The following is a 13,252-nucleotide window of genomic DNA, read 5'->3' on the forward strand; positions in this document are numbered from 1 at the left end:
CTCACCTTGGATCAACATTCAGATTCTCTAGAAGCCAGGCTTGCTGCTTCACTTCATTGTCTTGTTGGAGGTTTTAACAAGGATAACAACCAGTGTTTTAAAGAAGTCTGTGGATCTATTAAGACAGATCAAAACGGATGATTTGCAACTTGGTGAAATTTGGTGGTCAGGCTTCTTAGAAGATCAAGGAGGTACTCTGCACAGGGTGTTTTCTGTAACAGGCAGAATATTTGAGTGATGTAGGTAATACTCAGCCTGAAGGTTGAAGAATCAGAGAAACAGTTTGTGTGTCCATTAGCTTTAGTAAAAACAAAACAAAACAAAAAAATGACTTGCTTCATAAGAAGGCATGATGGCTGCTCTTGTGATTCACTCTTGGGGGACAGCAACAGCAGGATTACTGCCAAAGACCCGTCTGGGGCCACTTATTCAACCTGTCTGCCTCTTGATTACCTTTCCTTTTCAAATGGGGAAGTTGATTACTCATGCTGTCTTGTAGAGAAGGTAGTTGAAAGAGTTTTGAGAGACCTGGGTTGAATAAAGACTTCATATAGAGAGGATATGTGAGTGCAAAAGGTTAGTGGGGAAAGAGTTGGGGGGGGAGGGGGGGGGAAATGAAGACAAAAAGCAAGTTATCGTGGTGCTCCCTGGGAGATGAGGGGAACACGATCATTAGTCTTGAGAAGTGGAGCAGAGGGAATTCCAGTAAGTGTCTCGCAGGCAGCAGGAATATATGCGAGGCAGACATTAAACAGACAAGACCAAGGTATTATTGAGAAATAACAATCAGTTACTTCCCTTAATGACTTTGAAAAGCAAGGAGAGGAAACAGATGAGGTTTCAAAGCTTATTATGAGGAGGGATAGGCTTGCTATATCTCTTTCACAATCCAGAAAGAGTGAGCTATTTTACACAATGAACGTCTACTTAGTCTTCTCCCGGACGCACATTGACCTATTTAAAAATGCAAATAGTTACAAAGTTCCCTTCAGGCAGTGACAAAATCATTGTAGAAGGAATAGAGTTAACCCAGAAAGACGATGTAATGTAATTGGGTTGTAGCTTGTCCAGGAGAGATTTTTCTGCAATCCTCAGAAGATGGGAGTGATAGAGGCTTTGACATTTGAATGACTCTCAGCTCTAAGTTTACCCATGAGATTGTGTATAATCCCCATTAACCCAGTGCTGATGATGACTCAGATATCCTCCATCACACAGCAGTTCTGATATTTGGAAGAACAAATGTGAAGGGAGAAAAGCGTGCAGGAATGACCATTTTTTACAACAGGTCTCTGTAACTTGAAAGACAAGAGGTGTGATGCATACCCAGGGAGATTTTCTGTGGGGTAAAGAAAATAAAAAAGCAGGTTCCAACTACACGAAAAAGCCTATGTTGGGTCCTCAAAGGTAATCGTCTCTTTCTCTTAAGTTTAACTGCTTAACTGCTTAAGTTTTTGTGAAGGAATTCAATGTGATGGGATCTGGTCTTTATGTTTCCAATATGCATTCCTAAAAATGACTCTAGGCCAGACTGTGAATGGTTCCAGACTAGTACAAAAACCATGGAAGCAGTGGAACAAAAAAATTAAGCAATTGTGATTCTCTTGCTTGCTACAGAATAACCAGAATTGATGGGTGCAATTCTGTATTTTGCTCGGTTTAGAGAAACAACCAACTCCACCTCCCATATCCTAGAAGAGCAGATGAATCTGAAGATAATTTATCCACCTTTGCAGTCTTCATTGTACAAAAATATCTGTGAAGATTTCCTGTGTGCCCTTAGAGGTGACATGAAACCCTCTCTCAGGGCACATGTTACAACTTCGTTGCACCACAGTTATCTTGGGCATCTTTCCCCTCCCCTACGTAGCATTGTCTTCACAGAGAAGACTGAGAAAGGCACAAAGGCTAGAAAGATACACCAGCTATGCCCAGAATTTTCAGTCCAGTTGCTCGTGTTCAAAATGCTCTGGCATCAATGTTCAGGGAAGCTTGGGCAACTGCTTTGAATTCTACACTTGTGTTGGCATTTGGGGGTACCCAGCAATCCAGCTGCGTCTGTGGAGCACAATCCCTCTCCTATATGCAAGGGGATTGGGAAAGGAGGAAAAGTGAAAGGTAACTTCAACCACATACACGCAGGGATCACAAATTAACTGGAAAATAGTGTTTCAAGACAAGGAGGGAAGAAATTGATAAGAAGGGAAGAAATTGAATAGATGAGGGCATGATATTTACTATAAGTAGGCAAATCATTTAAGCAAGTACGTTCCCCTTAAGATTCATTTAAATGGATGCACTCAGGCCCTAGGGAGTACAGTACTGCAGAAAATAATAATAAAAAATAAAAATAAAAAAGCTTTCTTGGATTTTGTGTGGCTTTCAAGATTTAGCTGTATGTCATCAACTCAAAATACTACTTGGTGACAGAGAAGTCTTGTAGCTGCTATGAATGGAGCTTGTCAATATTTGCAATGTATAAACCAGTCTGTATTAATGCACATTAGCTGTTTGTAGATGACACCCGTCTGTCCTAGAGCTGCAGTCCTTTAATGGGATGCTTTTAACAACGATTACCCAGCTTGGATTGCTTGCTAAGGGCATTTTGCGTAGAAGCGACAACATAAAGCTCCACAGTTTCTGTAATCCATCAGTCTTTTCCTAAATGGGCCATACAGCTCCGTTGTCCTGCATTTGTCCACTTGGCTAATTCAATGCAAGATTGTCCCTTCTGCTGGTATTGCTGCAGAAACCCTAAAAGGTGTAGATGGCTTGTCTGTATGCAGGTATCGGGATCCACGGTCAGGGTATCAGATCTGAGGAATCCTCTAGCTCTGTGTCGTGGTGCTGGCCTGCTGCCCTCAGCATGGTTGTTCTTCCTATAGAGTACACAACATCCCATGTCCTATAGAGCACACAACAGAAACTGACATCTCCAAAATTATTTTTTAAAATGTAAAATAGGTGGGTTATACTCTTTCCCTATCTTTGTGCCTTCCTCTAATTTGGGGGTAAGGAACAATGAATGGTTTATGAGGTGCCATATGCTTAAGTGTATGATTTTTTTTTATTTTTATTTTTTTACTGGTGTCCTGAGATTATGAACAGGCTGATTTGCTGACCAGTTGACTGTTAACACCAAGGAATGAAATGCATATTTAATATTTGCTAACAGAGCCCAGAGATGCATTCCTACTTCTCTCAAGCTCAGTGTACCTTTGGGCACAAAATGTGCTCCCAGCCTAAGCCTCTTGCACGTGATTGCTATTCAGCTTGATGTTATTCCTCTGTGAGATTTGAAAGGAAAGACAGTGCTTTGAGTGACAGTGGCTTTGCTGGTTGGTTCTTTGAACAGCTCTGGGCTTTAATGTGAAGAGACAGGGAAATACCATCACTGTGGGGTGGGAGTAACCTGGTCCAGCCCTGCTTGCTGGGAGTCTCTGATGTTTTCTCTGTCCTCCCTTGCCGTTGCCCTGTGCCTGCTATCTGTTTGCTATGGTCAGCATGTTAGATCCCTTGCTGTCACACTGCTTCTGCCTGGACGTGAATCTCTTGCCTCTGAGAATGCAGAGCTCCACTAAGCCCTGGTCTGGGGGAGAAGTAGTGTAAGCCCTAATTTTTTGAAGATGCTGAAAGAGATCAGGTAGAAAGAATGACAGAGCATTTGGTGGAAGGTGTCCATATAAAAATCAAGGTGGCTTTGACAGCAAACCCTGTATGGGATTTGTAAGGGACATGGTTTTGTTCAGTACTTGGTACTGTGCCTCCTCACGGTACAGGACCTGGCTGTGGGGATTGCTGCTGTAATTTGGGATTAGAACAGCGAGTGGTTTATGAATTAGTATAGACTGAGAGCATGGGTGTATGCTGTAAACATCACTGCCTTGCTGCAGAGGTGACCTCGCAAAGAAGTACTGTACCGGCCTTCCTCTATCCACGACTTGCTCTGACTTTTCCTTTTTGGCCCCTTGCAGCTCCACCCATCTCACTGCTGCCTCCAACATTTTGCAGATGTGCTTCGTTCCCATCTCCGAACTTCAGCTGAAATCAGCGGTGTCTGCTACAGTTCCAGATTTGGGCAGCAAAACTACTGGTTGCAGGGAATTGCCATGTGATTCTGAACCCTGGGGGCTGGAACGAGACCTCGCAAGTCCTTCTGACTCAATGGCTTTTCAAAATTCAATTCTCCAGAAGGGTACCCAGGAGGCTTCAAACCATCTCTCTCTCTCTCCAGTGCTGCATGGTAGAGTTCTTGACAATTTGGCTTCGTAGTGCTAGGATGCTCCGTTACAGCTCGAGCTTGTTTCCATTGAGCAAATAATCTCTGCTTTCTGGGACCAGCGTCAGCCTGGTGGCCTATAATTATCTGTCCCTGAATTTTCTTCTGATCACTAGTTCCCGAATATCATTCTAGCAATCAGGTGAGACTACTTTGCATTAGGGTGCCACTGTATAAGGTCCTGGTGTCAAGAATGTGTATTTAATTAATGTCCAGAAATTTCTATGCACAATGAAGCTAGGGTTTAGGTTTTCCTTTGAGCATGTAAAAATGCCTTTTTTTTTTTTTTTCTCCCCCCGGTGACAACTGGTTAAAAATATTTCAGGATTTTCTCTGTATTTTATTAACACATCTAATGGTACAGTAATAGCTTACTTTCATCCTGAGGTTTTTAAAAGAAGGTTGAGTTGCTCCTCCTATTTTTCAGCTGAGTGAATTACAGTATAGGTAATATCCACACAAATAGGTCAGTGGCAGGGCAAGATGTTTTGGAGGATTTTGAAGATGTCTTTTTCAGCCTGGGACGCAGCAGCAGAGGCGGTGCTTTGACTGCATATTCTGTGCACATGCTCTGCCATTCATGTCTCAAGGGTGCATTGCTTTCTCTGCAGAATTCACAAAGGAAGTGTTCTTAACTCACAGGCCTGAGGGGTAGGTGTCCTCAGATGATGTCTGCAAAAATAGGTTAGATCTGAAAACAAATCAGTGAAGACAGGCTGGTTGTGCTGCTCCTTTACCTCTGTAATGCCTCCTCTAGCCAAGAGGTTAAAGCATTTTCTAGCGATAATGGAGTCTCAAATTCAAATCCTTCCTCTACCTGTTTTCTTTGGGATGATAATCTTGTCTCTTAGACTTCACTGCTGAAGATGTGTTCTTTTTTATAATAAATATCCTCTGGGTAACAAGCCAGAAGCTACATCTGTCAGGTGAGTGTTAAGTACAAACCTGCAGATGTGTTTGCTGGGGCATTCCCAGCCTCCTTTTTAGACACCATCCTCTCTATACCAGCAGCTACTTAAAAGAGAACCTCTTTTGTTCTGAGGACAGCGTCTGCCTGATTGCACAAGCCCTGCAATTTGCATTTCAGGCAGGATATGCATCAGGAAAGCAGAGGAGCATGGGTGGAGTGAGGAATAAAAGAAGACATCAATGTACAACACAGGAGAGCTGGAGTCAGTTTGGCGTTCTGACGCAGATAATCTGCACCTTTCATTCAATGTACCCTCATTTCCCCCCCGTACCTGATTGCAGAGCGCTGATTTATCTGTGCAATAGCTGAGCCCTGTTGTGCAGAGGTGAGTGTCCTTGCTGGAGTCCAGCAGAGGTGGCTGAAGACTGCTGCTGTGGCTTTGTTGCAGCACTGCTGCTTTGCTGGAGGCTTGTCCTTCTCACCAGCAGCTCTGTGAAGAAGGAGGTGCAGCCTCAAATCCTTGCTTTGCAAACTCAGCTAGGCTGGTGCAGGCACCTCTGCTGGTGATGATCAAAGCTGGCTGGCTTTGGACAATGCTTACATTTCCATTCCACCACCTCAAGCATAAGGCAGGCAGCAGCATCTTAAACCAGTGCTTGAATAGTGCCAAGTTAGAGGCTGAGTAGAGGTTTTGGTGGAAAATCAGCTGGGGCTTGGAGGGTGGTGCCCGTAGCTCCATCTGAATCACGGTGGAAGTGCTGCATTTACTTGGTGACAGTTCCTCCTCCCGCTGCCCTTTGGAGCTGAACTCTGCTCTTTGGGCTAACTCGAGTCATCAAGTTTTGCACTTTTTGCCGTCCAGTTTGTATGATGGAGTGATTTTTTTAGCTCAAATAAGACGAAGCGTAGATGATCTTTTAATGAAGTGATCTTTGTGCCTGATTGTATTAGCAGCACAGGAGACAAATGCACTCGAGCTGCGAAGAGCCCCCTGCAGCTATAATTAGATAAATGAAGAGGTTCAGATTGATCTGTAGATCAGGAGGAAGAAAGAAAGAGCATCACCCAAGTCAGCTTTCAAGACCAAGAGGTAGCATAGGCTTTAAAAGAGCCAAGTTAGGATCTTGATCCTAAAGCACCAGCTCCAGCCAGTTCATGTGATGCTGGCTCCCCCTACTCTGCAGAGCAGATGGCATTGAGCTGAGCCCGTGTCACTGAGGCTTTTGGGGTCACTGTGTTGCCTGGATCAACCGTGTCTGAGTTTATGTGATGGAAATAAGACGGCACCTGCCCTTGGTCCATCAAGCAGTGAGCCGGGTGCTGGTCTGGTTAAAGCAAACTTTACGTAGGACTCTCCTTATTTGTTGGCATCCAGTTGGCTTGTGCACAACTCTGGTAGAAGCAAAAATTGGGGATCTGTAAAACCCAGGTCTAAACACAAATTAAGCACTGTCACCCCATGCACCTATTTCTCCGACTGTGCCTGTTAAAGGAAGGGAGGTGTATCCATCCCTCAGCTAGGGCTCTAGGCTGACAAAGGGAAGACCTGGGCAAGTCAAAGCAGGTGGGAAGTGATGTTAGTCTTCTGTGTGCCACTGATACAGAATCACACCTTGCCCAACCTCAAATGTGGCAACAAAAGCCTTAAGGGACTTCTTGAGGTCCATTATGATTGTAAAAGGTAAGCAACTGGTATGTCTTTGGAGTCCTTTCTCTGTGGTTAAGGTGTTTAGTACTGGGCTTCGCTCTACCAGCAAATCATTTTCAGTGCTGGTTTGTCAGTAGAAAGATACAGAAAGTGGCAACTGGAAGGTCACATGCCCTTAGGGATGTAAATAATGCAACTTTCTCTGCACTGCACATTTGGAGAAGAGGTGGAGAAAGCACGTGAGGGTGAAGAGAAGGGCGACAAGACATTGCTACAAGGCAGATTCTGAGTGACTCCAAAAATACCCTTGCTGTTCCTGGTAACAGACTGTGTGTCTGTGGGTTCAAAATGTGCCTATGTTGAGTCTAGCATTCTCCTGTCATCTGTCAAAATCCAGCCTTCGATAGCTCTCTAATCAAATGTTACCGAGCCTAATATAAGCCAGACTTTTCTACCAACTCATCTTCTTGCTGCTATCTGAGCCTCTTTTGTGGGCATGGTGTAGCAAATTCTCTCTCATGAAATGCACTTTGAAAGTAAGCATGTCTTGCTGCTTCCCTTGTTAAATATAGGATGCAACTGTGAGAGACAGCGGATGTAGCCAAAGAAATGTTGTTTCTAAGCACATGTATTTGTCTGTAGTAACACCTTTAATTTTTGATTCACTTTGCAGACAGTGCTTGAATTCTAGACAACCTGCATTTAATTGGATGTTGTGTTACTTGTGGTGATCCCACTGCACTTTGGTGGGCTGGTAGAGAGCCACTTTGTGTCTCTCTGTTTGAAGTTTGTAATGTGTAGTTAAGTGATTTGCTGCAGGTCTCGTAATTAAAAGCAGCAAAGGCAGAAGAACTGGAGAGACCAGATTCCTGGCTGACAGCTTAGATCAAAATACGGAGGAAACTGATGGATTTTTACACATTCTGAAGCCTTCACATCGGTGCTTTGGATGGTTTTATGGGAAATGCATTACTAGCCAAAAGAGCTAAGGGGCTTGGAAGAAGTCAGAATGTATAATCCAATTGTTGCTTCTCCTCCTAGAAATCCAAGATTCTGCACAAGCTTTCCCTTGCATGCTTGAACAGAGAAGAAGGCAGCTGGGAGCAGATTATTTTGCCTCAGATCTCTCCTGTAAGATAGAACAATGGCATAGATTGGTAGCAGCTAATGCAAGCTATTGAAAGGGCAACTTTTCTCCCATGCAATCAATGGACGAAGAACGAACGTCTCATTTTTGTTGGAGGTGGGTTCACCGATCCTTTGTAAAGCATCTTAAGCAGGTTGTCATGTTAGTGGAAGCCAACACGTATGGCCCTTTTCCATCAGGAAAAACGAACGGTTAAAAAGCAAGAGGTACAGAAAGCCTGTATTGCTTTATGCACAGCACATTTCAATATGAGGCTGTTCTCTGGGCGTTTTGCTGAAGCCTAGTGTACAGGGGCTTGTCTGAAACAGCTGCCTGCAGTCCTCACTCCGAAGGGACCAAACGTACTCCCTTTCAGCTAGGCCTGCACTCCCTTGATTGCTTATAAAAAAAGTCTCAAAGAACATTTCCAAAACTTTCAGAGGAGTCTAATAATCTATTTGCACACAATTGTGTGAGAGCTTGCAAAAGGGCTCCAGACACAAGTGCTTCATTGCAAGAGTTCAATTGTTCGTGTACTCTTCGCTGCCTGTTCAGCTTGGCTGATGGAGAGGCAGTATGAGAACGTGTCCCTGAAGGTGGAGTTTCTATTCCTGGTGAGTCAAAGCATACAAAAGCAGTTCAAAGACCATATGTACTTACAGACGGACTTTATGTGCAGGTAGTTAACCGGTGAGATTTGTGGTTGGGACCTCTGAGTTCTGCTCGTTTTGCTGTGAGTTATCTGTCTGCCCCCAGAGGCAAGTGGTTCTGGTCAATTGTGTGAGCAGAGCGTTGAGCAGAAATTTAACTGGACCGTTTCCAGTGCTACTCTGTGCGTGAGCTTGCCTGCCATTGCTGCTGGTACACCCATCGCTTTGTTCAGTTTTTGTGCAAGATGGATGTTGACTTTAATCCTAGATTTTTCCTCTTTTCAGTGCTCCTTTGTTTGAGTGCAACCTATCAGTCAGTTCTCAGGTCCTTTGGTACGTTCAACATATCTTTTTTTCCTGGGCAGCTATCCTTCTTTCTGTGCTTCAGAGAATTTCAGAAGGGATATCTGGCTCAGAGACCACCTGTGAAAGAGCTGTGAAAATGCAGTGTATTGCATTTCATACAGAAGTTGGAGACGTGTGGAAATAGAGTAAAAATTCGTGGGAGAGGAAGGTATTAATATGCATGGGTGAGGGGAAAATCTGTTCAAGTCAGAGTTAAGTCTGAGTCAAAAACACTAGAAGTAATTCCTTCAAACCTAGGTTGTGTTTTTGTCTCTTGAACTGAGTTCTTATCGGCTGAAGTTGTCTGAAATGACTGCTCAATTTGAGACGTGTATGGATACTCTGAAACTTCATCTGTGAATGCAAATCTCAGATCAAGATTAAAACGTTAGGAGTAATGAGTGTTGTGGTTTGATTTTAGTTTTGGTGCTTTACATGCTAACACGGTTTCATTGACTTCAGCTCAGAGATGCTGAGTTTGTGTATTCTTCTGGATAAAATCAGTCCACCCAAATATCCAGATGCCAGTGACAAAAATAAGACAGCTACGCTGAGTAGCTGGTTAGCCAACTCAAAAACTACACATCAGAGAACAGTTTTTCTTTTTCCCCCCAAAGATAGATCCTTCCTCCTTTCACAGCTTCTGAAGGCACAAATGAAACTCTCCTGACATTGAGAACTGAGATTGTAATTAACAAGTGTCTAATGTGCTAGTCTAATTAATGCTTCTCTTTACAGTCCATGACAATAATGCTATGCAAGTGAAGGTATTCATTGCCCTATAAAATAGGAGTTAAAGTGGTAGTTTTTTTTTTTTTTTTGATTATGCTTCTACTACGTGCCTGCTTGTAGAGGAAGAGAAGTGTAGTAGAGAATTGCTAATTCAATACGACATTTGTTTTGCAGTGTGTCAGGCTACGCCAAGTGCTTCTGTAGCACCTGGTCTATTCAGTGGAGAAGAAAACGACATCAGAGCTTGTCTTGAATTGACATTGATCAGAAAGAAATTCAAAGATAAACTTATACCCACATCGTCATCTTAACTTGCAACAGCCAGATATGGCAGGGAGCTTAGACCAGTTGTTTGTCACCTGGTATGCTGTAAGATTTCAAGGCTGCTAAAAAGAAAAAAAAATAAATTCTAAATTGTGTGGGTTTTGGAGGGAGTTGTCATGTCTTTAACATTACAGGCCGTACGTGAAATGGGTTTAAGCCTGAAACTTGGATAAAAATTCCCTGCCCTTGAATGGTTTCTCAGTTCCCTTCCTGAAAGTGTGTTCTCTTGCTGGCTACAAAGAAGAGACTTCCAAGTAACATGAGACAAATGTGTGACATTTAGAAAGGACAGGAAGCAAAAATGTGTGAAAACAACTACCTCTTGCTCCCCACCCCCATTCTCGTCCCTCTTTCTTTCCTTTTTATTTTTATTTTTTTTTTTTGAGTGGTCATCAGTTGAGTTTCAGGTTGAGCCAGAAAACCTGACCCAAATCTCAGGCTGAATGATGGATTCACTCTGCAGTGGATGCACACGTCTGTATGTATCTGTCATCAAATAATCTGCAGAGATGCGCCTTCTTATCTGCTTCCTGAAGATGGCTTAAAATGGCCTGGCAGAACATTAGCCTTCTCTTGCCCTTTGGGCTCAGGACTCAATGCTCTGAAGAGATACTTGCATGACCCCAACCTCGTGGGCTTTTCTGAGATGCATAGGGCACAGCTGTAAGCTTCTGTACCGTGTGATATAGGCATACCTTGAGGCAGCTCACCTGAGCAGCTCCTTGGGTGTTTGGGTTACCCTTCAAAATTTTAATTCCTGGACCATCTGTTCTGTCCTAATTTCTCTTCCATTATTCTCCTGGGAAATCTAGGTATGTATGTGACATCTGTCTCTCAGCCTCCTTTGTGTACATGGAGACAAAGATTTAGTAGTTTTTGCAAACGTCCATTTCATCTGGTGGGAAGTGCCTTCCTACTGCCCCTTTCAGGGGGTTCTTTCCTGAACTAGTTTCCCGTCCTGTAACTGGAAAATCGGTCTGTTGTTTCCTGCACTTGCACATTACAAGTTCCTTTCCTTAGGGAACCCTTTTGCAAGGATCAGCTTCTGTAAATTAAAACAGGCACACTGTAAGTAACCCCCTTTTTTTTGTCCTTTGCTTAGTTACCCCTGATAACCCTTTTATATGTGGTTCTTTTTCAGTCACTCCACCAAAGGGTCAGCAATAATGCACAAAGCAGGAAAGCCACGCACCCAGGACATACTTACCCCTCTCTCTAACAGATTTCTGTGTTGAGTTCAGTATTTCTAAACTCGCTCTTTCCTGTCCCGTTCCAGCATGGGAAGCTACAGCCTGCATCGCATTCGACTGAGGGTGTTGCTGCAAAGAGGATTCTCCTTCTGGCCTCAGGACTGAGGCAGGATTTAATAAGAACAGCTGCCATGCGTCAGTGCTGATGCCTGCAAATGACTGGCAGGCAGTGGGATTGTTGTATTCTGGTCGTATTAGCTAATCACTGCTGATAATTGTTATTAATCATTGTCTTGGATCTGTGTTATGAAGAAGCTTTAGTTCTTCAATTGTAACTGTTCGAGGTGAAACGCAACAGATGCTTAACAATGTGTAAGCTAAGATAAAAATGCAAGGAAACATGAAATATTTTTTCCCTTCCATCTCTGAAAAAGCAGCACCTAGTAGTGAAAGGTCTCAAAACCACACGTCTGACTGAGGATGGTTTGTTGTCCTCTAGCACTGTTTGCTGCAAAAGGAAGTGATTTTTTGTGGTGTTGCCTCAAAATCCCACTGTGTCCTAGCTGGGCTTATTTTGCAAGATTCACATTCAGTGTAGACAAAGAGTGAGAAGTGAAAAGCACGATTTTCTTCCCTCTGTACTGGTTGTGACCAGTTTTCTCTGCAGTTGACTTTTTTGCTCTTAAGCGGTTGTGTACCAGTGCTTTCCATTTCTACCTACCTTGGAAAGCAGTTCTGGAGTCTGGTATTTCTCACAATAGGAAGTCCTTTGATCAGGTTCATCTTCTGTTCCTTTTGCCCTGCCTATGCTCCTGCTCCCCCCAGCCTGTGTATGGCTCCTCAGGTTCCTGCTCTGTGCTGAGTCTCTCCTGCTCACAGGGGACTTGATTTGCCACTTGTGTCTGGGCAACTGCTGCTGCATTTTGTCATCCTTTGAGTGATGAACAGGGAAAGCACTGGAAGAGTTCAGCTCTCCGTTGCATTTCCAAAACGCCCCTCTGTCAGGACTGGTTTCCACTGGTCTGAGGAGAGCAGACATACGAGAGAAACAAATTGAACCAGTTCGCTATCGCTTGGAAGCCTGGACAAAGGCCAAAAAGGGCCCAGTGTCTTCTTACCAACCCCTTTAGCAGTTCGTATCCATTAGTGAGACTCCTTCATCTGATCTTGAGAGGAAAGAGAGAGAGAGGGGAGGAGTTCAAGGAGAAAGTTGGAATTGCTTGGCCGCAGCTGTGTGTTACATCCATGCAGTAATGCATCGTGCTGAGGATGCTTCAGGCTCCCTAATCTGCTTTGCTGCCTCAGTTCGGGAGCTGCTCAGAGTGATCCCTTCCGCCAGTTCGGTCAGTGATGCTGTTAGATTTATTGAGGACTTTGGCAATTAATTACTTTCAGACTTGAGAAGACCTCATTGTCGTCTGTCAGAGTTTTAATTAATCAAAGCGGCAGATGGGTAGTATCAACCTCGAATGCTGGTGTAATTAACTCATTCATTATCATGTTCTCTTGCTCTGTGACGGTTTATAAAGGACATCTTTAATCTAGCTGCCATCATGCTGTCCCCATAGCAGGAGTTAAATGATTTTCATCAGTGTTTACCATAATTACCCTGTATCCAGGATACCATCAGGGAAAATGCTAATTTTTGGCAATAAATATGTGAGGCCCTCCTTGGCTTCAGACAGGTGAGTAGGGTTTGACCTGTGAAGATAAACAGGGCTGGTGAAAGCTGAGTTCCCTTTGAAAATTTCTGGCATTTCATTGCCACTCACCCAGCTCTCCTAGGACCTCCAGAAACATCCTGTGCCTTGAGCTGTCTGGTCTCCTGGCTCTTTGCACCATATCAGGACAGAAACATGATCAATTGTCACATTTTTCACAGATGAGCCTTCTTATCTTGGGGGAAATAAAAAGAAGACACGTTCTTAGGCTGTCAGAACTGGATGTTCAAATTGCTGCAGGAGAGTTTTGCTTGCAGCTGACAAAGCCCTTGCTGGGGGATAACCCTCCTTTGGGGGGAGTTTCCTGGGTCTTTCTGAACGTGCTGT

General features: G+C 43.7%; 1 long non-coding RNA gene across 2 annotated transcripts; it reads right to left on the reverse strand.

The window, feature by feature from the left end:
* Nucleotides 1-9,810: 9,810 nt before the first annotated feature.
* LOC137858700 (uncharacterized) lies at nt 9,811-12,707 on the reverse strand. 2 transcript variants are annotated; one of them, XR_011097928.1, is made up of 3 exons: nt 12,323-12,662; nt 11,926-12,226; nt 9,811-11,059 (listed from the first exon to the last, which is right to left on the reverse strand). It is a non-coding gene; the product is annotated as an uncharacterized lncRNA (long non-coding RNA). The 2 variants fall into 2 exon arrangements; XR_011097927.1 differs by having other exon boundaries at nt 9,811-12,226; nt 12,323-12,707.
* Nucleotides 12,708-13,252: the final 545 nt, after the last annotated feature.

The sequence above is a fragment of the Anas acuta genome, chromosome 6 (assembly GCF_963932015.1).
Source record: "Anas acuta chromosome 6, bAnaAcu1.1, whole genome shotgun sequence".
In the NCBI taxonomy this organism is placed as follows: Eukaryota; Metazoa; Chordata; class Aves; order Anseriformes; family Anatidae; genus Anas; species Anas acuta.